The sequence below is a fragment of the Nyctereutes procyonoides genome, unplaced genomic scaffold (genome assembly GCF_905146905.1).
Source record: "Nyctereutes procyonoides isolate TBG_1078 unplaced genomic scaffold, NYPRO_anot_genome, whole genome shotgun sequence".
NCBI lineage: Eukaryota > Metazoa > Chordata > Mammalia > Carnivora > Canidae > Nyctereutes > Nyctereutes procyonoides.
The window spans coordinates 23,964,225-23,989,607 of NW_026575052.1; the positions used below are offsets into that span (position 1 = coordinate 23,964,225).

Below are 25,383 nucleotides of genomic sequence, written 5' to 3' on the forward strand. Positions count from 1 at the left end.
CAATTACAAAATGGCTGTGACAAATACTTGCAGCTGATTATCCACCCATGTTCATGTTTAAGATGATCATATTTCTATATGGAAAAATTCCTCAGAAGCCAGATTTTTGGATGAATGGGCGTGCATATTTTTCCTTGAATAAACTTGGAAGTTTGTTGAGATTCTTGGATAGGTAGATCCATGTATTTTCAAAATTTGGGACTTTGAGGTCATTATTTCTTCAACTCTCTGCTCCTTTATTACCCTCTTCTCCTTCCTGGACTGCCATGATGCATCTGTTAGCCTGTTTAGTGGTATCTCATATGTCCCTTTGGTTCTTGTTGCTTTTCTTCATTCTTTTTGCTCTTCACACTCATCATTTCAAATGACTCCTCTTCAAGTTTGTTGATGGTTTCCTCTGCTTGTTCTCTTAACCACATGAGTAAATTTTCCAGTTACTCTATTTTTCGGCCTCCAATTTTCCTCTTGGTTCTTTCAAAATCGTTTCAGTCTCTTGTTCATGTGCAAATTTTGTTCACATATTATTTTCCTGACTTCTTTTAGTTCTTTGTGTTTTCTTTTAGCTGTTAGAGCCTATTTCAGATAGGGTTTTTTTTTGTGTGTGTTAGATGGGTAATGTGCCAAGGTCATAAGGTTTGAGGGAGACGCACATCAGGCCATGGCATGCACACTCATAGTGCTTATGACATACAAAATGATGTTTAAGACAGTTCTGTTAAAGATTTTGCCCATTATGCTGAGTGATATAAGTCAGGTGGAGAAATACAATTATTAGAGGGCTTCACTCATATGTAGAATATAAGAAATAGTGGAAGGGACCATAAGGGAAGGAGGGCAATTGTGTGGGGAAAAAATAGAGAGGAAGACAAACCATAAGAGACTCCTAAGTCTGGGAAACAAACAGGGTTGCTGAAGGGGAGAGGGGGTGGGTGATGCGGTAACTGGGTAATGGGCATTAAGGAGGGCGCATGATGAGATGAGCGCTAAATGTTATATGTTGGCAAATTGAATTTAAATTTAAAAAAAAGAAAGAAGAGTTATGGATAGAAAAAAAGAGTGCAGAGAAGTAAACACATTCTAAAGACCTTATCAGGGAAAATATGAATTTAGTAGAGGGAGAAAAATGAAAGTATTCCAAGTAAATAAGAAAATATTCTAAATAAAAATATTGGTGTAGCTTTAAATCCTAATAAGGGAAAAATCATGTGTTCAAATAATGGTAGAGGCCTATGTGTTGGAAAGTTGAGGCAACCATTACGAAATGGTAAAGCATGTTAGAGCTCACAAATTAACAAAGGAAAAAAACCGAATTAATAGCTTGATTATATTAGCAAACTTGGGGGGGGGAACAATGTAAGATGAATAATATGTTTATTAAATAGCATGTATTAAATAATATGTAAAAATTAAAGCGTATCAAACATTAAAAAAAGTAAAGATTTTGCCTAGCAAGTCTGATGCCCATATGTTTTCAGGGACTGTGTCTGGAGATCTATTTTGTTCCTTTGTGTGGGCCGTGTTTTCCTGTTTCTTTGTAAACTTCATGATCTTCGTTTAAAATTGGGTGTTAAAAAAATCAGCCACCTCTTCCAGTCTTTGTGGACTGGCAGGCAGGACCTTCACCAACCAGCAGGGCAAGTACCGAGCCTGGGGATCAGCCTCACATGAAAGTTTGAGGTCTTCTCAGGGCTTTTCTGGACATAGGTCTCCCCTGGGCCTGTGTATTGTTCCATATAGGTGATTGCTTTTAAATGTCTCCACTTTCTTCTCAGACCTTACCTGCTTCCCCAAGCAATAATCGCTGGCATCAGGACTCTGCAGGTCTGGAGTCCCCTTGAATTTTCCTGAGCCACATTCACCACTTCCTGCCTGAGATCCAGGTTGTGAATCCTTACGTGAGCATGAGCGTGAGCTCCTGGTCAGAAGGCGAATCCCTTTGGCAGCCCCCACACAGGTTAGAGCATTGCAAATTAGGTCCACCCTGCTCTTGTTTATTTCTAGAAGGGAACTGAGAAACAGGCTACTTCTTCCCCTAAATTGTACCATGCAATGCCAGGCAAGGGCCAGTAAAAAGACCATATTTTCCACCAGCTGAATGTGACTTTTTCTTGGTTGGGGATAGGTTGCTGTGGATCTTTGACTGATTTCCAGAGCTCCTATAATGTCATTTTAGCACATACGTGAGTGATTATTCAAGAGTTTGTCGGCAAGTTCCTGCAATTCTTAAAATCTAGGAAGCTCCTCCTCACTCCTTCAGTCTGTAGCACCAAAGTAAGTCATTCCTGAAGTTCTCTGGAAAGCTGCTTAAACCCCACATCATCTTAAGCACTTGGCTGCCAACTGCCTCCAAAGAAAAATGACTTTTCTTCCACCTTGCAGGTCCCACCTCCGAACTTCTCACAGGTTCTCACCCCTGCTTGCATAGGGGGTTCTGGGAAATGTAGTCTCAGCTGCCCAGGAATCCTGGGAAGGAGATGGCTGGCGGTCGTGCTGAGTTGGCAGCAGACTGCAATAGCACAGCCCAGCACAGCCCGAACCACTCTGTATAATCACTGGCACTAATTACTTGATGGAAGCAAATATGTAGAAGTAAAGGCGCTCTTTGTAATCATCCTTGGCCTGCTAGATCCCTTTCTCCAAACACCCCTATCTTGATGGCCATCTTGACACTTTTGAGTACTATATAGTTATTTACTTAATACCTTCCATCCAAAGGATTACTCTTTTATTTAAATAGATTATTTCAGAGGAAAATACATGAATTCTACAAAAGGAGAGCAGTATCATTTGCAGTACATAAAAAATACCTGTTAAAGAAGTGGAAACGGGGTGCCTAGCTGGCTTATTCCAGGGAGCATGAGATACTTGATCTCAAAGTTGTGAGTTCAAGCCCCACATTAGGGATAGAGATTACTTTAAAAAATTGGAAACAGGGGCACCTGCGTGGCTCAGGGGTTGAGCACCTACCTTTGGCTCAGGTCGTGATCCCGAGGTCCTGGGATCAAGTCCCGCATCAGGCTCCCTGAAGGAAGCCTGCTTCTCCCTCTGCTTCTCCCTCTGCCTGTGTATCTGCCTCTCTCTCTGTGTCTCTTGTGAATAAATAAATAAAATCTTTAAAAAAAGAAGTGGAAACAAAACCATGTTACCAGTTTTAGCTACACATCACTCCCTGTACCCAATCACCACCCTTTCCTACTGTGACCCCTCAAATTCCCATCTCAACTGGAGCAGGTGCTCTTCTGTCTGACTTATGTGCTGGGGGTCCCTCCTCAGCTGGAAATGTTGATCACATTGTTGACAATAACTAGAAACATCCAAGTCCCAATCACTTTGGTACATTTGAAGATGCTCCTTTGGGTTGCAGTAGGGAAGGCCACTCCTGGAGCTGAGTTTGGCTGGAAGGCAGTGCTTTGAGTTGAACCAGATGAAGAAAGTAGCTCTGCTGTCCTTAAAAAAGGAGGACTCTGCCTCATGTATCACCTTCTGTAAACAGGTCTGGGGATCTTTGTGAGGAGAGATTCTATGATGAAAATCCCAATCTGTCCATGAGAATTTTCCCTCCAAATGAAGCCAGAGCTGTTGTAGCACCTCAGGGTGGCAGATGTGGCAAGATTTTTACCCTTGTGGCTGAGGGTGAAGGGGTGGGTGGGGCATGGAACGTTCTCACCCTTCCCCCCTCACCTAGATTAGGAAAGGTGAAGTAATTCATCCAGTTGGCACAGCTGGCAGGAGATAGATCTGGATTGAGAACCTAGGTTTATCTAGCCGCCGCACCATGTGGCGCCTTGTTTGAGAGCTTCCAGGAGACAAGTGAGCATGCCCTGGAGGGTCAGCTCAACTGGAGAGAAGAATGCAAAAGGAGAGAGCTTTTGCAGCTCTCTGACAGTTTAGGGTACCAAGCAAAGCAGAGCGACTATGACCTGGACTCACCAGCCTCTGAAACTGTGCTTCATAAACTGGTCTTGGGAGAGAACCTTTGCTTCCTTGTGGAACACTGAACCCAAGCTGATCCCTCAGCAACTTGTCTCTGAGAGCTCTGGCCGGGGATCCCTTTATTCCTAGGTCACTCCCATCGCTACATTTGGTGAGGTCACTTACTTCTCTTCAAGGGGTCCTTAGGGAACAGAAGAGACCAAGGCCACAAATAGAGGCAGATGTGTGGTATATGAGTCACCTAGCAAAGGGGCAAAAGGAAAGATGACAGAGCTGGTGCTGGTTAACACTTTGGAATCTGGCTTTGGGTGCAAAGTGGAGTCTTTGCCTCTTGAGCCAATGACTGGCCTTTAGTGTCCTTCCCTCCCAGTGACAGTCCCATGAGCCAAAGCATTACATAATGGAAGTTACCAGCATTCATGGAGTAGCTACTATGTTCCAGGCACCATGAAGTTTTTCTTGGCCAATAATGGCAAGAGCCATAAAGGATAAGACTTAAGCACTTCTTATCCATGAGGATGGCTATTAAAAACCAGAAAATGAAACAAAGCAGAAAACACCAGGTGCTGGTGAGAATGTGCAGAGATTGGAGCTCTTGTGCATTGCCAGCAGGAGTATACAGTGGTGCAGCTGCTGTGGAAAACAGTGTGGCATGCCTCAAAAAAAGTAAATGTAGACTTACCATATGATCCAGCAATTCCATTCTGGTCTGGGTGTTCATCCAAAGGAATTGAAAGCAGGGGCTGGGACGGATATCCATACACCCCATGTTCATAGCAGCATTATTCACAATAACTGAAAGGTGGAAGCAGCTCCAAAGTCCATCAATGAATAAATGGATCGATACAATGTGATACAAACACACAGAGGAGTATTATTCAACCTTAAAAAGGTAGGAAACTCAGGTATGTGCTACAACCTTGAAACAGTTTGCCAAGAAAAATAAGCTAGACACAAAGGACGAATATTACTTGATTCCACTTATATGAGGCACACAGCAGAGTTGAGTTCATGGAAAAAGAAAGTAGAAATGTGGGGGGGGAGAATGGGGACTTACCGTCTGATAGGGACAGAGTCCTGTTTGGGAAGATGAAAGGTTTATGGAGAAGGATGGTGGTGATGGTTGCACAACAATGTAATATACCTGATGCTATTGAATGGTGCACTCAAAAAAGTTTAAAGTTATCTTTTGTAGCTGAGAAAGCAGGCTCTGGAAAAAAGGAAGCAGCATCAAAATCTCATCTTGCAGAGATTCAGGTGTGCCCCACTTGTCTCTGCTCATTCATTTCTCCCAGGTCTTCTTCAACACCTCTTCACCGATCCTCCGGGAGGGGGACTCCCACTCACCCCCACTGTGTGCTGGAGGCTTGGGGGAGTCTCAAGGAGCTGGCATTTAAGCTGTGGGTGGGGTGGGGGTGGGGTGGGATTGAGAGGGTGAAGAGCTGGGTGTCACAAGACAGAATGTCACCAGGCTGAGGAAGGCAAGAATGGGCTCCAGTAGTGCAGGGGACTGGAGATTCATTTCTGGCAGAGATGGTGAGGAGATCCAGGGGGGCTTTATGGAAAGGAATAGTAGGATGCTGATAAGTGGAGTTGAAAAGAGGGTTGGGTGGCTCAGCGGTTGAGCATCTGCCTTGGGCTCAGGGTGTGATCCCAGAGTCCCAGGATCAAGCCCCGTATCCAGTTCCCCATGGGGAGCCTGCTTCTCCCTCCGCTTATGTCTCTGCCTCTCTTGTGTGTCTCTCACAAATGAATAAATAAAATATTTTTTTAAAAAAAGAAGAGGGGGTTCCCAGGGGAGGATAAGGTGTTGACAGGGTCACAACAATGAGAATATTAATAGTGCTTACTCCAAGCCAGGTGCTGTCCTAAGTACTTGACATGTATTATTTCACTTTATTCCCAGAGAGGCAGGTACTTTTAGTCACCCCATTTTACAGATAAAGAAAGGGAAGCCCAGAGAGGTCAAGAAACCTGTCAAAGGTCACACAGTTATTTTTAAAACATACAGCCTGCAGGGAGCAGGTGTGAGCATCCACATTTAGGGATCTTTAGGTCATAGAAGTTAGCAGGAACATAGGGTGTGAAAGGGACGCGGTAGACACGAGATGGGAGAGGGTATGAGGGCCTTCAATGCAGAATGATAGTAGGGGTACTATTTCAATAAATGAACAAATCAATTTACAATCTCTTCCTTTCCAAAGGAAACTTGAGAGATGATTGCAAGTGGGAACATTTGTGGGACAGATGAGGGGACCAGAGACCAGGGGTAGGGTGGGGCAGATCAGGGTGGTGGCGCTCAGGGTCGCCAAATCTGAATATTACTTACCGTGCTAACCAACCTCCAAGATGGCCCTACCAGTGAGCCCTACCTCCTGGTAGTCATCCCTTGAGTAGTTCCCTTGCATACTAAATAGAAAGGACACGTAACCAATACAATACTGTGCAAATGATGGTTGCCGCCTCAAGTCAGGGCACGCAAGACACTGTGGCTTTCAGCTTACTTTTACTGGGGCCACGTGCTCTGGAGACAGCAGCTGCCATTTTGTGAGGAAGCTCAAGCAGCTCGAGGGGGAAGGCACCGGGGCTTCCTGTCCACAGCTGCTTCCATGCCCACCTCAGAAATGGATTTTCCAAGCCCTGTCAAGCCTTCTGATGAGCACAATCCTGGCTGGCATCCTGACTGCAGCCAGATGAGGAGCCCCTGGGCCAGGGCCGCTCTCAGTCCCTGCTCTCAGATTCTTGACCTAGAGACACTGTGCGAGATAATACATGCTTCTTGTTTATTTAAGCCACAATGTTTTGGGCTTAAAAATTGCCCCGAGGTTAATGAGGTTAATGATATAGATACAATGGATAGCAAATGTAATTGCTAAAGTGACTCCTTCCTGGCCCCTGTCTGGGCTGTAATGCTCCCTTCAGCGGGGAAGCTTGTAATGGTAGCTGAACTTTCAGCTGAAGGCATGTTTCATCCCAGCAAGGCGGAAAGGAAGCCGGCACAATGATTGTTCCATGCTGCTGCTGATACTGTATTCCTAACCCGGGAGAGCTCCCCACTGTTGCTCCATCCTGGCTGCCACATGCCCCATGTGGATGTGGCTGTGCCTCTGGGTGAGGGCAGCCACCGGTGGCCACGTGCAGATGTCAACAGTGGCCTACGAGCTCCATGGGGATAAGGGCCGAGTCTCACCATCCCTGTTACCCTAGTCGATACTTGGTTGTCATGTCTTGGATACACAACCTTGTACTCAGCCCGGCCCTGGTGATGGATGATAAGGTGGTTTCCAGTTATTTTGCTGGTATAAGTAATGCTGCAATGAATAAAATCTGGAAAAATGCCTGGCATACCCATCGATTAAACTCCTGGTAAGGGGCACATTGGATGTTCCCATCCAACGGGAACATGGGATGAAGAATGGGATGTTCCCATTCTTCGTTTTCTAAATCTGGGACATACCCCGGTGGCAGGAGACCCAGGGGTTGTAAAGGGACAGTGAGCAGGTAGGTGGCTTAGAGAACAGTCGTGCCCTGAGGCAGGATGATGTAGGAGAAGCTTTCTGGAGTCCCTTTCCTATTGCCAGCTCCAAAATTAGGTCACATTTTAAGTCAACCAAGGCTGTTGGGAGGGGAGATGTGGCCAGACAGAGGGGCCCATGCTATGTTGGCAAATGTGTGGATCACACACTGCTCTCTTGGGTACATGTGCACTCCTGTGCGTGCATGTGTATGCAAGTGTGCACGTGATGAGTGTGTGTATGGGTGTGTGCATATGCATGTGGGTGTGTGTGTGCATGTGTGTGCATGCACGCAGGTGTATGCATATGTGAATACGTGTGTGTGTGTGTGTGTGTGTGTACCCTCTAGGTGCTGTGTGCCCCTCTTGAGCCCAGTCCGGGTTTCCCCTCCGCAGTACCCCCAGCGGCCTTGTGGTGTCACCAGAGTGTACCTGGCCCTGGCAGGAAGGCGGGCAGAAGCCTGAGGAAGGGTTCCTGGCCCACCAGGGGCTGCGGGCGGGCCCCCAAGGGAGCCTTGGCTCTTTCTAGAGGGCAGCTAGTGAAGGCCTGCGTGGACCTGGCTTGCCTATCATCTGGAAAGGGATGTGGGATGAGCACCCTGTGTCCCCTGCTGCTGTGGCCTCAGAGGGTACAGAACAGATTCTGACTCAAGGTCATGAGCTGTTGCCTCTTCTCCTTGGACTGAACTTGGAGAATCCACTTGTCAGGAGCAAATAGGGAGACGAAGTGGGCTGCAGGTCAGGACGTTTCTGACACGGAGGCCAAACCACCTAATCTTTTGGGGGTTTTGGGTCTCCTCTTGCCCTCTCCCTCTCTCCCCCCTACCCCTACCTCCCCTGGCTTTGTGTCGCCCCGGCTTTCCAACTGTGCCTTCCACCGCCCGCTGGCAGACTGCTCTCCGCCTCCCCGTCGGAATCTGGCTGCTGGTGGGCACGCTGCTCTAGGAATGGGAACCAGACTTGGGCAACCACCGTGCCCAATGCCGTTTGCGCGACCAGGAGCCTCTAATGCACACAGCATGGTCCCCAGGCTCCCCAGACGGGTGTGGTTAGCCCAGCCAGCCGCACGGCCTGGTCCGGATTGCCGCCCCTCTCTAACCGGCAATTAGGCCCGGGCTGTGACAGCAACAGGCGACCGGGGGTCGGGGTTTTCTTCCTGGGCGGTGGTGTGTGGGCCTGGGGCTCTGGGGGGATCTGGGATGAGGCGCTGGGGGTGCAGCCGCAGGAGAGGGCTGGGGCGTGCGCAGGACTGTTGCTCTGAGGCCGCCTTCCTGAAACCGTCCTAGGCAGGCATCCTGCCCCTCGCTTGGCTCTCTCGTGGCTGCCTGGGGCCCCAGCCCCTCCTCAGAGCTGCAGGTGAGCTGCCCTGACCACACAGCAGGGAGCAGGAGTCCTCTAGGGGGCACCGGAGGGGAAGGGCCCAGCGCTGGTTCCCACAGCTTCTGAGCTCCTTCGAGGCTTTTGTTTGGCTCCTGCAGGAAACTGGGAAACGCTGTTGGGAGGGAGCTGTGAGGATGCTTCCAGAACACAATGACTAGGAGGGGGAGGAAGAGGAGGAGGAAGGATGAATAACAAAAGGGATGAAGGGTTGCTGGGGCACTGTGGGCCTAGTGGGAGAAAGTATACCTCCTTGCAAGACGACCTTCTGTAAACAAATCTATATAAAATGTGAAAACTCTTCTTTTTTCCACAAGGTGCCAGGGTGCAGGCCCTGGAAGCTGCTCCTCCCATGGGCTGAGATCAGGCCCTGGCCATGGGAGGGAGGGGACCCCTGAGAAGCTGGAGCTCTGGTGGCTGCAGCTCAGGGGGGTTGTGGGGGGCCTGAGTCCTCCTGTGGGGAGCCAGCAGGGAAGAAGGGTAAGGAACTGGGGAGCCCACTTGCCTTGGAGACTCTGATGCTGGGGGGCCCCAGGCCTTTGCAGCATTGACTTCCCAGGGACGTCCCACCCACGTTTGTTTCTATTTGTCTGGCCGGCCTCCCCTGCCTCCCCACCCACCCCACCCACACAGCGCCCGGGGATGGGATGGAGATGGAAGCCAGCCCGAGGGGTCCTTTTGTGCTCTTCGGCTGGAAAGGTCTCTTGTGCTGCTCAGAGAAGGAGATTTGTTCCTTTAATTGATAATGAATATCAGAAAGGTCATATTTACATTATGAGCTGGGTGGGAATTGTGAGTGTGCCAACAGTGAGAAGAGCCCACAAAAATAAATCACATCCCGCTCGCTCTCCATGCTGGTGGCTGCCGGAGGTGCTCAGAAGGTGGGTGGGGGACCTGTCCAGGGAGGCGGGGGGAAAGAGGAGGGGCAGAAATGAGGGGAGAGCAGAAAACGGGGTGGAGGGAGGGAGAGAGGGAGGACACATGGAGAGGAAGGGGACGCAGAGAGGGAGGCAGGGATGGAGGCCAGAAGTGGAGGCCCACCACAAGCCTGCACCCAGTGCCTCCCCCCCCCCCGCCCCAGGGCCACACTGGTTTTAGTGCTGGTCACTGGTCACAGGCAGGGATGCCAGCCACTCCTAATTGCAGGACCAAACATCAGCCTCCTGGGGGCATTTCTTAAATACCACGTGGGGCCAAGGTGAGGTGGGGATAGTGTCACATCACTGCTGTGTTCAGAGCTGCCCGATGGCTCCCCCAGTGACCTCAGGAGTAGCTCTTTCACATGGGCTCCCCAGGCCCTGGGCCATGTGCCCTGCCTGCCCTCCACCCTTGCACACCCTTCCCAGCCCCCCACCCCCCAAGCCTCACGATTGCTGAAAACTCCCTCTCTGCCCCCAAAAGGCTGGCCTGCCCACCACGGTACTTCCCAGCCTGGGGCCATAGCTGCCAGCAGTGGCGCTGGTGTCCATGCAGGGCTGTGTGCCTCCTGAGGGTGGAGACCTGCCTTGGTCACCGCTGCCTGTGGTCCACAGTCATGTAATGCCCCTCAGGGGGCCAGCACTCCGAGGCATATCTGTTGAATTGTGTGGTACATTTTAGTCTCTTCTAGAATCTTCTGGTAGAGTCTCAGGAAAGTGTCTTCTTCCTTATTCTTGTACGTGGTGCTTTGGGATCTCCTGGGTCAAAGCTCTAAAGGAAGCCTGCATCTAGCTTCTATTGGAGGCTCAGAGGGGGCAGGGAATAAGCCAGTTGAGCCTCAGTTTCCCACCAGCTGCATTCTGATGGGAAGAGAATCCTTGGGAGAGGACCCCTGTGCCAGGGCACTGACAGCAAGCGCCCAGAGAGAGCTGGGAGAGCCTGAAGGGCATCCCTTCTCTCCTGGCATCATTCATGACACTGGGCAGGATGGAAGTCAAGAAGCTGCCCCAGGGATAAGTCTTTTGAGGGAACCAGCCCAGAAAGCCCCCCCCCCACCGCCCCCACCAGGGCTAAACCTGACTCCCTTTTTGGGCCCGGCAGGCTTCATTTCCAAATGCTTAGATGCTTCCTGAGGTCACTGGCCAGGAAAGGTTAGAGTCAGCGATTTGGGGACATGGCTTGCAGCTGGTCCCCTGATGCAGGAGTCCAGAGTGGCATCAGTGGGGGGTGTGATGAATGGCAGGGGAAACCCGGCTTCCATCCACACAAGAAGGTGGGAGATTATCAGGACAGGAAGAGAGCCGTGTGTGTGTGTGTGTGTGTGTGTGTGTGTGTGTGTGTGTGTACGTGTGAGCACATGTGTGCACACACCTGCGTGTGAGAAAGAAATGGAGACGTGGGGATGGTGGTGGAGGGATGTGAGGGCCGTGGGCCTTACCATTTTTCCAGACAGAAGAGGGGAATTATTTTTATTTTTATACATAATGTTATAATTTTTGCGAATATAAAATCTGAAAACTGTGTGCCTATTCTTTTCCATAAATGGTGTCACGTTGTAGTCATTTCTTCCTGTCAAAAGGAGCTTATCAGCAGGAGAGGGACCCCCCTGCCAGCACTCTGGGTGAGCCTGGGGAGCAAGCCCTTTGGTGGTGTGGACATGCTCACCCTTCTGAAGGACGACGTGGAGGTGAAAAGGCTCATCGAGGCACACTGAGGTGACAGCGAGAGGGGTGAGGGAGGTTTGAACATCGTGTAAGTGACTGTGCTTCTTCGTCTCATCAGGAGGCAGTCAGGGAAGGAGCAATGCTTATGTGTGCTCATGTATACTGTTCCCTGTGCCTGTAATAATTCATAAAGAATAAAGGAGATAAAGGAGGCTGACTACTTCTTATATTTTATATTTTTATTTTTAAAATTTTTAAAAAGATGTATTTGAGACAGAGAGCAAGAGAGAGAGCATGAGTTGGGGGCAGGGGGAGCGGCAGAGGGAGAAGCAGACTCCCCGCTGAGCAGGGAGCCCAACATGGGGCCCAATTCCAGACCCTGGGATCTTGACCTGAGCCAAAGGCAAGCACTTTGCCGACTGAGCCACCCAGGCACCCCTGCTAATTACATTTTATAACAACATTCTAAAATCATAAAAACCTATCAGTTTGTGGTCATATATGTTTGTAAATAATTTCTTTATTGTGAAAGTAACATCTGACGATAGGAAAGTAGGAGGTACAGAAAAATATTAAGCTGACCAAAAACACGGAACATGTTCCTACTTAATAGAAAACTGGAATCACATATTTTATATGAATATGATATCAATCTATGAAAAACATCTGCTTACAGTTACATTTAATGTTCTAATTAATTTTATAATGAGATGCTAATAACCACCCTCATTAATTGACCTCTCGTATGATCAAGGTTGGGCTTGTTGTGTTCGATTTAATCTTCACGGCAGCCTTTGATGTGGGTATTCACTATGCCCATTTTACATGCAGGAACACTGAGGCTCCTAGAAATTAAGTGGCCAGAACCAGGACTGGAATGTAGCACCAGGCTTTGCCTCTAACATCCCCAGGCTTCAGCCTAGCGTTTATTATGTGTCAAGGGGGCTTGGGGTGTAACAGTAGGCCCCCCTGCACTGTGCTGGGATTCCCTAGGGTGGGGTGCTTGGCATCACAGGGGCCTCGGGGAGAGGACAGAGCGCGTAACAGGGAAGCCCGATTCCACGGGAGACGGCCCACCATTAGTCAGTTCCTGCTTTTTAATTTTTCCCCTAAAGTGTGTTCATCATGTAACTTAGGAAAGATTGGTATTCAGGGAAGAGGCATCACGGGCGGTAATTAAACTGTCTCCACTGACGCGCTCCCGTCTCTGAGAACAGACCTGTTTGATTTCGCAAAGGAAATCATTGGTATTTTAACAGGAGGCAGGAAACTTTTGATTAGCGAGTGATAGATAAACAGATCGATGCCTTTTCTGGCGACATTTTCAGCTTCATTATTGTCACTGGGAGAGAGAAAGGGGTGGGAAGGGGGAGACCTGGAGGAGGAGGAGGAGGAGGAGGAGGAGGAGGAGGAGGAGGTGGCGGTGAGTCCTGGGAGTGGCTGGCGAGGGGGCTTGAGTCAGGGAGGCGCTGGGGCTCCAGGAGGAGGCGGCTGCCCCTCGGTGGCTGGGAGCTTTGTCTCCCCCCCCCCCCCCCCCCGGGATGACAGGAGAGGCCCCGCCACTCCCCTGCGGCGATGTGGCATCGCTGCCAGGGCCAGGGCCTGATGAGATTCTCCTGGCAGCCCGCCTTCCTCCCAGCCCCGCAGCCCCTGCGCTTTATTGCTGCTCTCTCAAGGTCAGGGGGAGTTAAGACCAGAGATTATACTGTGTCAGTTGTGCCTTTTTGAAATATGACTCAGTGTAAGCTCTTTCCACACCAGAGGAGAGATGCCAAAATCGCACTTCAATCTCTAGCTCGCAACGGGCTTATTGGGATTTTAGCAGGGCTCTGGCGAGATAAGTCTGTTTCTTCTCTCAGGGTTGCCCTTTGACAAACTTTGGTTAAGCGAGGCCATAACTTAGCGAGGGCAGGTGTCCAGGGCTCACGGATCCTGTGCCCAGCAGACGCGGCAGGGCCACCCAGTGCCACTGGTCCCTGTGCCAGCGGAGGAAGGAAAAGTGGGCTCCTTGGCAGCCGTTCGCCCCTCCACCCACGTGCCCTCCAGCCAGGATTTTGGTTATTAGCTGCTCCTGGGCGCCGATCGCAGCTCATCTTCCTGAGCCTCCGTCTCCTGGACTGTAAGGTGGAGCCAGCCAGCACGTCCATCTCTCAGGGTTGTCCCGAGACTTAGGGATGCTGTAGGGAAAGCACCCGGCCCTTAGGAGGTGCTCAATAAATGGGAAATCCACTCTGCTTTCCCTGATTTTGGCTCTTGTGTTTTAAGATACCCGGTGGAGGGTAGGGGAAGCCAGAGGTCGGTCAGAGAACTCCGTGATGCTACCTGGGCACACACAGCTGTGAATCTGCCGGCCCCTCCGTCCCGAGCTCAGCAGGGACACCCGCCAAGTGGCGCCTGGGCTTTGTGGTCACTCCTGGGATGAGACACAGCCTGACTGTAGGCCTGGGTTTCCTTCTTCAGCGTGGCGGCTCCCTGAGTCCCCACACACCGTCTCCTCCTCCTCCTCCTCCTCCGTGTCGCCCACCGCCGGGCCCACCCTGCCCCGGGAATCCGCGCGGCATCACCGTCAACCCCGGGCTCTGGCGCCGCGGCCGCGGTGGGCGAGTCCGTGGCGGGCCTGTGTCCTCGTCCAGAGTCCACCGCCTCGTGCGGCCGCGGTGGGCGAGAAGCCAAGGCGGGAGCACCCCGTCTGGGCCACGGACAGGCCCAGGGTGAGGGCCCGCGAGCGCAGCTCCAGCAGGGGCTCCCCCTGACCTCTCCCCGACGGCGTCGGCGTCGGCGTCGACATCGGCCCTGGAGGGATGCTCTCTGACCACCTGATGAAGCACGAGTAGATTCGGAGTAAATTGGAAGCGTCAGGAAAACGGCCTTTCCGATCCTGGGCGTTGCTGACCTTGCGACGGCCACTTGGGGTTTCCTTCGTCTCTCCCGTCCACCGGTCCTCCCGCCTCCCTCCACTTCCGGTAAGACCTCTAGCTTTACTTCCGGGGACTGGCCGCTCCCCTCCCACTGGCGGCTCTTGGCAGAACCGTCAATCAAGGTGCTTGGCCAATGGGTGGAGCAGCAGCTCGAGTTCAGCCAATGAGATTCTCCCGGGGTTTGACACCGCCCCTCCCTTCTGGCCAATGGGTGAGCCCGCGCCCGGAGGTCACTCATTCACATTCACTCTCTCAGGACGAAAAATGGCTGGGGCTGAGTTCTGCACCGAGGAGGCTCTGTACGGGCTCCTGCCCGCCTCCCCCGGGTCCCTCTCCTCTGCCTTTTTGAGCCTCGCACTGAGTCCTTTCCGATTCCGAGAGCTGCCCCACAGCCTTCCAGACAGTGCCCCTCCGAGCTCGCCGGCCAGGGTTGGTCCCTGTTGCTTGTCACCCAAGAGCCCTGATGGGCCCAGGCTGTGCCTTTCGGGTATTAAAGGAGCCAAGTGGAACCGAGAGCCAACGCGTTCTGGTGGCCCGTGATGAAGGGGGCAGCCCGGGCGCCCTCCCTCCCATCCTGCAGAGCTGGGCTGATCCGGCCTGCGAGGGATCCGGGAACAGTGCATGAGCAGCGACCGGCCGCTCTTCCGAGGGGTCCTGGGCTTTGCCCTGCTAATGAACCCCTCACTCTCTGAGGCCCAGTCCGTTACTCAGGCTGGTGCTCAAACCCGCCTCAGCTGTCTTCCTGCCTTTCCTTGCACCCCCACCCTGTCTTCTGTCCTAGTAGCGGTTTCTCAAGATGCGCTGAATTTAGCCATCAGGTCCTCCTTGCAGGAGTTACTTCTGATTGGGGTTAGGGGTGGGGCTACCATGGCCAAGGGGACTCACTCTGATTCTCCTCTCCCACAGACTCTCAGGGGCAAGGGAACTGTGTGTGTGGGGGGGGGGGGCACCCCTCCTCTCAGTCTCCACAGGGGCCCAGACCCTCAGCCTTAAACTCCTCTTCCCTTGAGTGGGTGAAGGCTCCAGATCCTTGTGGGGCCCAGACCTGCCCTGGGTCATCTGCTCCTGTCCTGCCCCTGGCCCAGAGTGGAGCTTGGGGGCCGAGAGGGGCCGATCTCCATTCTAACTACCTACTGACCCCTGACTCATTCGCTGCTTGGAATCAAGCATTCGCACCCAGCCTGCTCTGGTGGGCACACGGCCAGGAGCTCATTCAGGCCTGCCTGACCTATCTGCAGCCCGACTCACCCCCAATCAGTGCCATGTGCCTCTCAAATGGAGGCTCCCTGTGATAGTGCATTGATTTCTGGGCGGTGAAGAGCCCAGTGCCTCCAAACTGCGATGCTGAAAATCCCATCGTCTTTTCTGGCCCAGCCTGGCCAGTGGCCACATTTATTTGGGGAGCACTGCACCGTGTTTAGAATACACCTCTGGCTAATGCTAGGGCTCCGCATGACAGAGGGAGACCGTAAGACTGTCATTTCCAAGCTGGCTCCTGAATGCCTCTAACCTATTTAGAATTTCTAATTTCTGTTTCTTCACTGTATTTTACAAATTTATTTATGTATGTATGTACATATGTGCTTATTTATTTATTTGCTTGTTTATTTATTTTTGAGAGTGAGAAAAGGGGGAAGGGGCAGATGGAGAGGGAGAGAGAGCGTCTTAAGCAGGGCTCAGGTCCAGCATGATCTCAGGGCTCAATCTCACAACTCTGGCTTCAGGCACAGCTATATCCAGGAGCTTAAACAATGTCACTGGGACTCTTGTCTCTCAGCCTCTCTCAAGTTGTGCTGTCCTTTCTTTGGCTTCTTTCTGTTAGTGTAAGTTCACTGGGAACCAAATCAGCCAGCAAAGTTGATTTTGGACGTCTAGCCTCTAGACTGTGAGAAATAAACTTCTGTTGTGTAAGCCATGGGTCTCTGTGTGTTTATTATGGCAGCCTGACCAGACTAACACACTTGACTTTGTTTTATTTTTTAATATTTATTTATTTATTTATTTATTTATTTATTGTTTTTCCTTAGCGTCTATTACTTTTTTTAAAAAAAATTTCTGAATTTTTATTTTATTTTTTATTTAATTTTTAAAATTTGTTACTTTTAGTTATTTTTATTTAAAAAATTTTTATTTTAAAGATTCATTTCACATTTTTATTTTTAAAAATTTTGAATTTTATTTATTTTTATTTTTAAATTAAAAAATTTTTGGTTTCTTTTTTCTTTTTGTTTTTCAAATTTTCAAATTTTTATTTTATTTATTTTTATTTTTATTAATACAGAATTTAAATTTTTAAAAAATGCGTATCATTAGTTTCAGAGGTAGAGTTTAGTGATTGAGCAGTCGCCTAGAACACCCAGTGCTCATTCCATCAAGGCGCCCTTCTTTAATGCCCATCAGCCAGGTTACCCTGGCCCTGCCACCCACCTCCCCTCCAGCAACCCTTGACTTTGTTTTTAAATGCTCCTTATGTATGCGGCCTTCTTGGCACTCCACGACAGTGATGTCAGGTGCTGTTATTTGTGTGTCACAGATCAGCTGCAGGCATTTGAGACCCAGAGAGATTGGTCCCTTGCCCCAGGTCACACAGCTAGTAAGTGACAGAGCAGGGATTTGAAGCCAGAAAGCCGGGTTCCAGAATCCAAGCTTTAACCCCACTGCACCGCGCTGACCTGACTGGCTCGGGGGGCTGAATTAGTGAGGTGCTATATCCATGTGGCTCGTTCCAGTGCCTGGCATATGGGAAATGGCTGAGATGGCTCCGTAGCCCTGCTGACCTGCGGGGTCTCCCCCAGTGACATCAGCCACGTGGCAGGGTTCCCAGGGCCCAGCAGCACAGGCCCAAGCCCTATGACCAGGGCTCCTGTGCCCATCTTCCCCATCCGAGCAGCACGGTGCTGGCAGGGGAGGCTGAGCAAGCAGATGGGAGATGAGGAAACATTTGGAAACAATGAGCTAACTTGGGAGAGCAATTTGTCTATAGGGCCTGGTGATTTCTAGGTGCAGGGCAGGGCGGGGTGGTTGGCAGCGGGAAGGTACCATGGGGGCGGGGGGGCTGGGCTCAGAGACTCAGAGGCTGGGGACCGCCCTCCTGCTGGCAGGACCTTCAACCGCAAAGTGTCTCTGTCTTTCAGGGTGACTGTGTCAGTGGCGGTGAGGCAGCAGGGGCTAGACGTGGTGGGGTCAGCAACCCGGGAGTGCAGTGTCTCAGGGTCAAAAGCAGAGCGGTGGTGGGCACGACCACTCAGCAAAGGCAGGCCTGGGAGGCGCCCCCCGCGGGCCGGGGACCTTTCTCTTGGAGCCCTTGGAGCCCCTCTTCAAAGCAAACTCGGGGCCCAGGAGCTCCAGAGGGCCAGTGTGTTGCTGGGGCCATCTTCCGTGACCTGGGGAGGCCCCGGCCGGAGAGAGACCCCCTCCTAGGCTCCCGCCCTCTTCTCCCAAGGTGACCCTGGCCTCGAATGGACGCTCTGTCTCATTCTACCCGTGATGGAGGGTGGTTATTAACAAAAGTGGGACTCACTGCTGATTACCTTCCCCACCCCATTAATTTTCATTTCCCCTGGATCCCTCAAGGCGGGCTGCTGCCGAGGCAGCGGGACCAGGGTATGTGTTACACTGAAATGCACGGGGTGCTTGCTCCTGATTTCTGAGTTAGAATGTCCCCCTCCTGCCAGAGAAGGGAGCTTGCTGCTCAGGGTTCTGGTTGCGTGTCCACGCTCATTTATCAGTAAATTCTTCTCTTTCCCCCATATAACCCAGAGTCCTTTGCTCCTGCCCCTATGCTGGGAATGTTGGGAAGGCCCCAGTAGGCCAGAGGATCCATCTCATACCGGGCCAACGGCCCCTGCCAGCTGAGAGAGCTCAGCTGGGAGAATCTGGTGTGGCCCCAGCTGAACAGTGGCTGGCTTCTCCTTTGGCTTCAACCTGCAATGTGCAAGCCATCTACTGGGTGACCCCTAGTATATTTTGTGAAGATTTGCTCATGGCAGCAGTTGTTGGTACTTGCATAGCATCAGAAGGACCTGGGCAGCTTTCGCTAACTACAGATGCCTGGGCCCTGTCTCTAGAGACTTAGTTTCAATTATTCAGGAGTGTGGCCCAGATAATTCTAATATACACCAGGGTTGAGAACTACTGATCCATAGCCTCCTCCCCTTTACACGGGTGAATGCATGACTTATGGACCTCCCCCAATCTCCCCACTCATCTGTATCTTTTTTTTTTTTTCATCTGTATCTTAATACTGCATCGGGTCAACACAAAGGAATGCATCCCTAATGGTGAAATATAGGGAAAGTGGAAGTGGTATTTTGGGCAGAATGGCGACGGTATGCTTACTTGAGAGGTATAAATTCCTCTGCAACTCGTAAGGCAGGCCCCCATTACCGTAATTTATACTGCCACCCATCTTTGGAGGGAGTGCCCTGCTAGGAATTAAACTCCTGTTTCCTTTTTCTTCAGTAGGGAGAGTTCTCAGGGACAGGAACAGAGGAGCCTCCCCAGAAACACACGGGATGGTAACTGGGCCTACTGCCCTGAGAACAGAAGAACCCAGGCAGAGCTGGGTGTTCACTATGGGGAAAAGGGGGTGGTGGTCCTGAATCTATGGTGGTGAAGAAGGAAATAGCCCAGCCCAGGGCTCATGGGCAACATTCCCATTTCAGAGAAGCCAGGGGCTCAGAGCACTAGCACAGGAGGCTCCTTTGAGGTTGCATGGCCCCATTGGAGCCTGGGCAGCACACGACACACGCATCTCTGCTTTTCCTTCTTCTGAAGAGGAGTTATGCAAGGGCCTTGGGTGGAGTTTAGAGCCCTCCTCACTACGAGGTGGTGGTTGAGGATCTGGCCTCTTTCCCGAGCTTGCTGAGACTACTTGCACTCCCTCTGCGATCGGTGTGATTTATCCCACGTCATTCCTAGGCCTGGGCAGGGTCAGAAGTGCACAGCACAGGGGCTTTAAAGACTTGTGCATGCCCAGATGGCAGAGGAGGTGCTTGGGCAGATGGCACCCTGGAAGACATACTCACTTCTGTCTCCTTCCAGTCAGCTGGGGCTAGGGACTGTCCAGAAGCACTCATATGACCCTGCAGTCCAGTTCCCCTCCCCATGATGGCTTTTCTTGGTTTTTAGGATGCACCAGTTCTTTTCCTGATTCCCTCCATCAGGATCTCTTTCCCTGGGCCCTTCTCATGACTGAAACTCTTGCACTCCCTTCTTGTCCTGACTTCGGTGTCACCCCTTCATAGGGGCCTCCCTCATGGCTCTGGCTAAATACATCTCCCTCCTGAATCTAGTCTCATTTGCTTTGTCTCTGTTGGCCCACACAATCCCTTCATGATGCACATCCCATCGGTGATGACATGCTGACCTGTTTCCTTGTCTCCTGTTTCTTCCACTGGACTGTACATTCCCCAAGGGTGGACACCAAATCTGTTATATACCCATCATTTCCCTAGGACCTAGCACCGAGCCCTCAGATAGGCCCCTCGAGGAGGTAAGTGTGGAATAAATGGATGAGTGGTTGAAACCAATGAGAACAATTCAAAGATTAAAATGCTATTATGCTGGGGTGCCTGGGTGGCACAGTTGGCTAAGTGGCTGACTCTTAGTTTTGGACTCAGGTCATGATCTCATGATTCTGGGATTGAGCCCTAGGTCAGGCTCTGCCCTCAGCTTGAGATTCTCTCTCTCTCCCTCTTCCTCTGTTCCTCCCCTGCTCGTGTGCATGCTATAATGTTAAAATAAAGATTTTATTTATGTGTCTAAAAGAAATAAAGGAAATTTTAAAAATTAAATTAATTAAATTAAATTTTAAAAACGCTAACATCTGATCCAACAATCACTTTCCTTGGTATTTACCCAAATGAGTTGAAAAACTATATCCACACAAAAGTCTGCACATGGATGTTTATAGCACCTTTATAAATACTTATTCTTATGGTTTATAGGAGAGATTTTTTTTGAAGAAATATGACAATGTCTAATAACTGTATAAAGTCCTAATTTCCACTCATGCAGTGGTAGATTTGATATAATGCATAAGAAAAAAACTTTTAAAACCCCAAATGCACAAAGTACTGTACAGTTTGATCACAAAGGCATTGGTTGACAGGGAAAGCTCACAGAACAGCTTCACCTCAGCCAAGGTGAGGGGGCAACCAAGATATCCTTCAGGAAGTGAATGGATAGGGTAGCCCGGGTGGCTCAGCGGTTTAGTGCCTGCCTGCAGCCCGGGGTGTGATCCTGGAGACCTGGGATCGAGTCCTACATTGGGCTCCCAGCATGGAGCCTGCTTCTCCCTCTGCCTGTGTCTCTGCCTTTCTGTCTTTCTGTGTCTCTCATGAATAGATAAAATCTTTAAAAAAAAAAAAAAGGAAGTGAATGGATAAACTATGGTCCATCCACACAATGGAATATTATTTAGCACCAGAAAGAAATGGGCGATCAAACCATTAAAAGATACTGAGGAGCCTAAAAACACGTATTGCTAAATGAAAGGAGCCAATTGAAAAGACTACACACTATATGGTTCCAACGACACGGCAGTCTGGAAAAGACAACACCATGCAGACAATAAAATACATCAGTTACTAGAGGTTAGGATGGAGGGATAGCTAAGCAGAGCACAGAGGATTTTTAGGGCAGTGGAAAGGGTCTGCATGATACTAGAACGATGGGATACATGCCTTATGTACTTGGCCAAACCCATAGAACGCCCAACACAAAGAGTGAGCCCTAATGCAAACTCTGGACTCTGGGTGCTAAGGATGTGCTATCGGCTCCGCTCATCAGTTGTAACAAATGTCCCACTCTGGTGGGGGATGTTGAGGGTAGGGGAGGCTGTGCATGTGTGTGGAGGGGGCACATGGGAAATCTTTCCTCTCCAAGTTGCTGTGAAACTAAAGCTGCTCTAAAAAAAAAAAAAAAATAGAAGCCTTTAAAAAATAAGGCAGATTACTGAGAAAAAAGCTATAATGCTAAAAAAAAAAGTTATGAATGTATATCTATAGGACAGTGGGGAAAAGAGCTCATTTATATGGGGCACCAGATATGACAAACTAATACCAACAGAAGAGAATCACAGAATTCTAGTATGTGTGGGCGTGTGCACACGGGTGTTTGCCATACCACTGCCACACGCGGTATAATAGGGCAGGTACTTTACAATATGGTCAGCATTAATTTCATTTAAGTATTATTATCTCCATTTCATGGAGGCTTATGCCGCTTGACCAAGGCTGCACAGTTAGTAAGTGGCAGGGCCACAGCAGGCCCAAGAGCCCATGCTCTGAGCTGCTGTGCAATCTAGACATCAACTCTGGAATAAAGCTGGGGACATGGCTCTTCTCCCTGGGGGCTGTTTTTGGTGGTTGTGTTGACTGGGGAGCAAAGATGCTGACTGTGTGGGGTAAGTCCCCTCAAAAGACCCTGAGGGATGCCAAGGAAGCTCCCAGGCTGGTGCAAATGGATGAGAGGGGATAGAAGGAACCAGAATGGGGTGAGGACAGTGTAAGGGCCCGTAGACTACTCTATGTAGGGCTTTGGAAGCTTGGGGCCCAGGCCTTCCTAAATGGACAGGACAGTTTGGTGGCACAAGTGCTTTGGAAGCCTCCTGGGTCTTCAGTTGGGCCTCCAAAAAGCACTGGGGTTGAGCCAGCAGAAGGAGACAGAAGAAGGAAAGAGCTGGCAGTAGGGTCCTCAACACGGCCAGCATCTCTGATCGGGGAGCTTCATGGGGTGGGGCTCCTAATTTTGCCATTGGAGAAATTGATAATCAAGTGGGCAGGACCAGGACTTAGGGCAGAGGGGTGTCTAGCCACTGAGCTTCCTTTTTGGAGCTCATTCATTCTTTCTTTCCCCCAAATATTTCCTGAGCACCTACTGTGTGCCAGGCACTGCCTGAGATACTGTGGGTAGGGCACTGAGCAGGAGAGGCCAGCCTCTGCCGGTGGGAAATGGATAAGAGGGATACACAGGTGAGATCATACTATGAAGAAAATATGCCATAGTGATGTGCTAGAGAATGGCTATCGTGGGGTGGACAAGGGCCTGGGAGGTGACCTGAGGTGGGAAGCCAGGGAAGGCTTCTCTGAGGAGGTAGCATTTGAGCTGAGGCAGATCTAAGATATTTACATACATAAATATACATGATGTATAATATATAACACATCATATATTATATATTACATGTTATATTATGTCCTGCCATGTGAAGAGACAGGAGACAAAAGAGCAGTGCGGGTGGAGGCCACAGCATTAGCAAAGGCCCTGGGGTAGGAATAAACTTTGTGTGTTCAAGGAACAGAAAGAAGGCCGTAGACTCTGTGGAGTATAGTGACTGAGCGGGAGAGTAGTCTATGAGAGGTGCATGGGGGCTGCTGCCACCGAGCCTTGTCTTCCCAATGCCAGGGGAAGTACCGGCAGGTGGTATACACAGGTGTACCAAGACCTGCGGTATAATTTTTAAAGGGCCACTTTGGTTGTCCTGTTAGCGTGTGGATCAGGGTGGTGTAGGGATGGACTCCCCAGCTCTCAGGAGGATTCTCAGCAGCCGGGCCTTGAGGTGGGGGGGGGGAGCTTGGGGGGCGGTAGTTGACCAGGAGAGAAGGAGCACGTTCAGGATGCCCTAGAGCGGTAGAGCCCCTGGGAGCTCCAGGATCCTTCCCCGCTAGGAGGCTCCCATCAATAGGAGCATTTCTAGGAGGTCCCCGGGGACCTGCCTCCCTTAGCATCCTGCAGGCCCCACGGGCTCCAGGAGTGCCTTTGTTTTCAATCTGCTCTGGCGTTTGTGATTAAATTGATCTGCATGTAATTGATGTTGCTTCTCACCAACCTGCAGAGCGGACCCCTATCCATGGGGCCGCATTGTTTTTCCACAACAAAATCTCAGCAAAATCTCCTCCCTCCCCCTTACCAGAGGAAGGGATGGGGGTGGGAGGCAAGCCAGTAAGGAACACAAAAATCTTGGCCCCTATAATCCTTAGGATTCCTGAAGAGTGTCAGCCAGGGTTTCAAGACAACACATGTTCCCAGAAAACAGCCCTGGCTTGGAGACAGGCGGTATCCCATTCAAATCCCAAGCAGATCAATCACCGCTTCTCTCCAGCTCCAGTTAGAACTGTCAGAAATTAGAGGAGCTTGCGCAGTCAGCGCTCGGGTCCTTCACGTTGGAAATGCTTATGATAATCGAGATGCAGCCTAAATGCGAAGTTGTGGTGTGTGTAAATAACCAATTATGAGGGTTTTTAAAGGAGAAGCTTGTTTGGTTCTGAGAGACAGATCTCCCCAGCGGAACCCGCTTTTTGCCTTGGCGCGATATGGACGTAATTTCAAGTATCCCTGGGTGTTCTCCTCGTGCTATTTATTTAAGGTATTTATACAAGAATCAACTCTGTCGAGATGAAGCAGGGGAGGTGGAGAGAGGCTCCCGAGGCCCGTGTGATATTGATTACGATTGCAGAGGATTGCGGTGTCAGGTCACCTTCCCGCCATTGATTGCTGATTGCTCTGTAACACCCGCTGCTCCGGCCCTCCCTCCCCTCCCCTCTGCCAATCACGGACACATTAATTGTGGGGACCAATTTCATCATTGCTCCCTTGCAGTACTGTTGCGATTCCCAGCCATTTTTCACACACACGGTAAAACCGCGGTCGGGCTGCGGAAAGGGAATCCTGCAGGAAGGAGGCCACTGCAGAAAGACAGCGCATTTCCAGCATTTAATGAGTAGAGCGGGAAGGCTAGTTAATTCTCTCTGATGAAGCTACGGCTCGGTCTGAGTGTTGGGCTGGGCAGAAGAATGCGGGATCCACTCTCTGAACTGCTGGGAAAATTCTCGGTCTTTGTCAATAATGAGCAGTCCTCCACCCTGGGGGGGCTGGGGGGCGGTGATGGCAGAAAATAAAACAGCCTTGCAGATTAGCTACCTGCCTGCTTAACCAGGACTAATCACAGCAGGGCCAGGCGGGCAATTACCAACTGTGGCTGGTGTTAATTTCATTCTCCCTGTAGCTTGTTTCGAAAGAAAAAAAACAACAGACTAAACGCTTTTGGCCTGCAAAGATTTTCATCTTGCCATATAGATAGTTAAATAAATCCAATGAAATGAATCCTTAACTAGCTTTGCAAAGTAGGATCTCAGTCCTTACCGGTTCAGATTGTCTTAATGTAAGGGAAGCGGCATCCGCGTCATACTGCAAGCAATATTTATCCATCCGTTCACGTTTTAAGTATTTTGGTGCTGAATGCTGAGAATACAGAGGTGAACAAAACTTGCCTGTTTGGAATTTATATTCTAGAAAGAGCAGTGGGTTTATTATTTTTTTTTAAGATTTTATTTATTTATTTATTCATGAGCAACACACAGAGACACAGGCAGAGGGAGAAGCAGGCTCCCTATGGGGAGCCTGATGCCAGACTTGATCCCAGGACTCCAGTATCATGACCTGAGCCAAAGGCCCAAGATCAGTGGGTTTAAAATATGCCTTATTATTGTGGGGGCACCTGGGTGGCTCAGACAGTTAAGCATCTGACTCTTGATTTCAGCTCGGGTCATGATCTCAGGGGGATGAGATTGAGCCCCAAGTCGGGCTCCATGCTGAGCGTGGAGCCTGCTTAAGAACCTCCCTCTGCCCTTCCCCACACTTATGCTCTCCTTCTCTCTCTTAAGTAAATAAATAAATAAATCTTTAAAAAATATTGTGATAAGAACACAACATGAGCTCTCTCTTCTCAACAACTTTTATATGTCATCGCTGGCTATCGCTGCAATGCTGCCCAGTTCATCTTACTTAACTGAAACTTGTTCATCTTACTTAACTAAAACTTCATGCCTGTTGATTAATAATTCCTCTTTTCTTCCTCCTTCCAGCCCCTTGTAACCACCATTCCAGTCTTTGAATTTATGATTTTGGCTATCTTATTTATATATTTTGGGGATGGGGGCAGGGGTAGGGATAGAGGGAGAGAGAGAATCTTAGGCAGATCCCATGCTGAGCAGGGAGCCTGCGGGGCTCCATCTAATGACTCTGAGATCATGACCTGAGCCAAAAGGAAGAGTCA

The 25,383-nt window shown here is 50.1% G+C and overlaps 1 pseudogene; it reads right to left on the bottom strand.

Annotated features, from left to right (window-relative positions):
• Positions 1–602: 602 nt before the first annotated feature.
• LOC129514337 (small nucleolar RNA U13) lies at positions 603–699 on the bottom strand (annotated as a pseudogene).
• Positions 700–25,383: the final 24,684 nt, after the last annotated feature.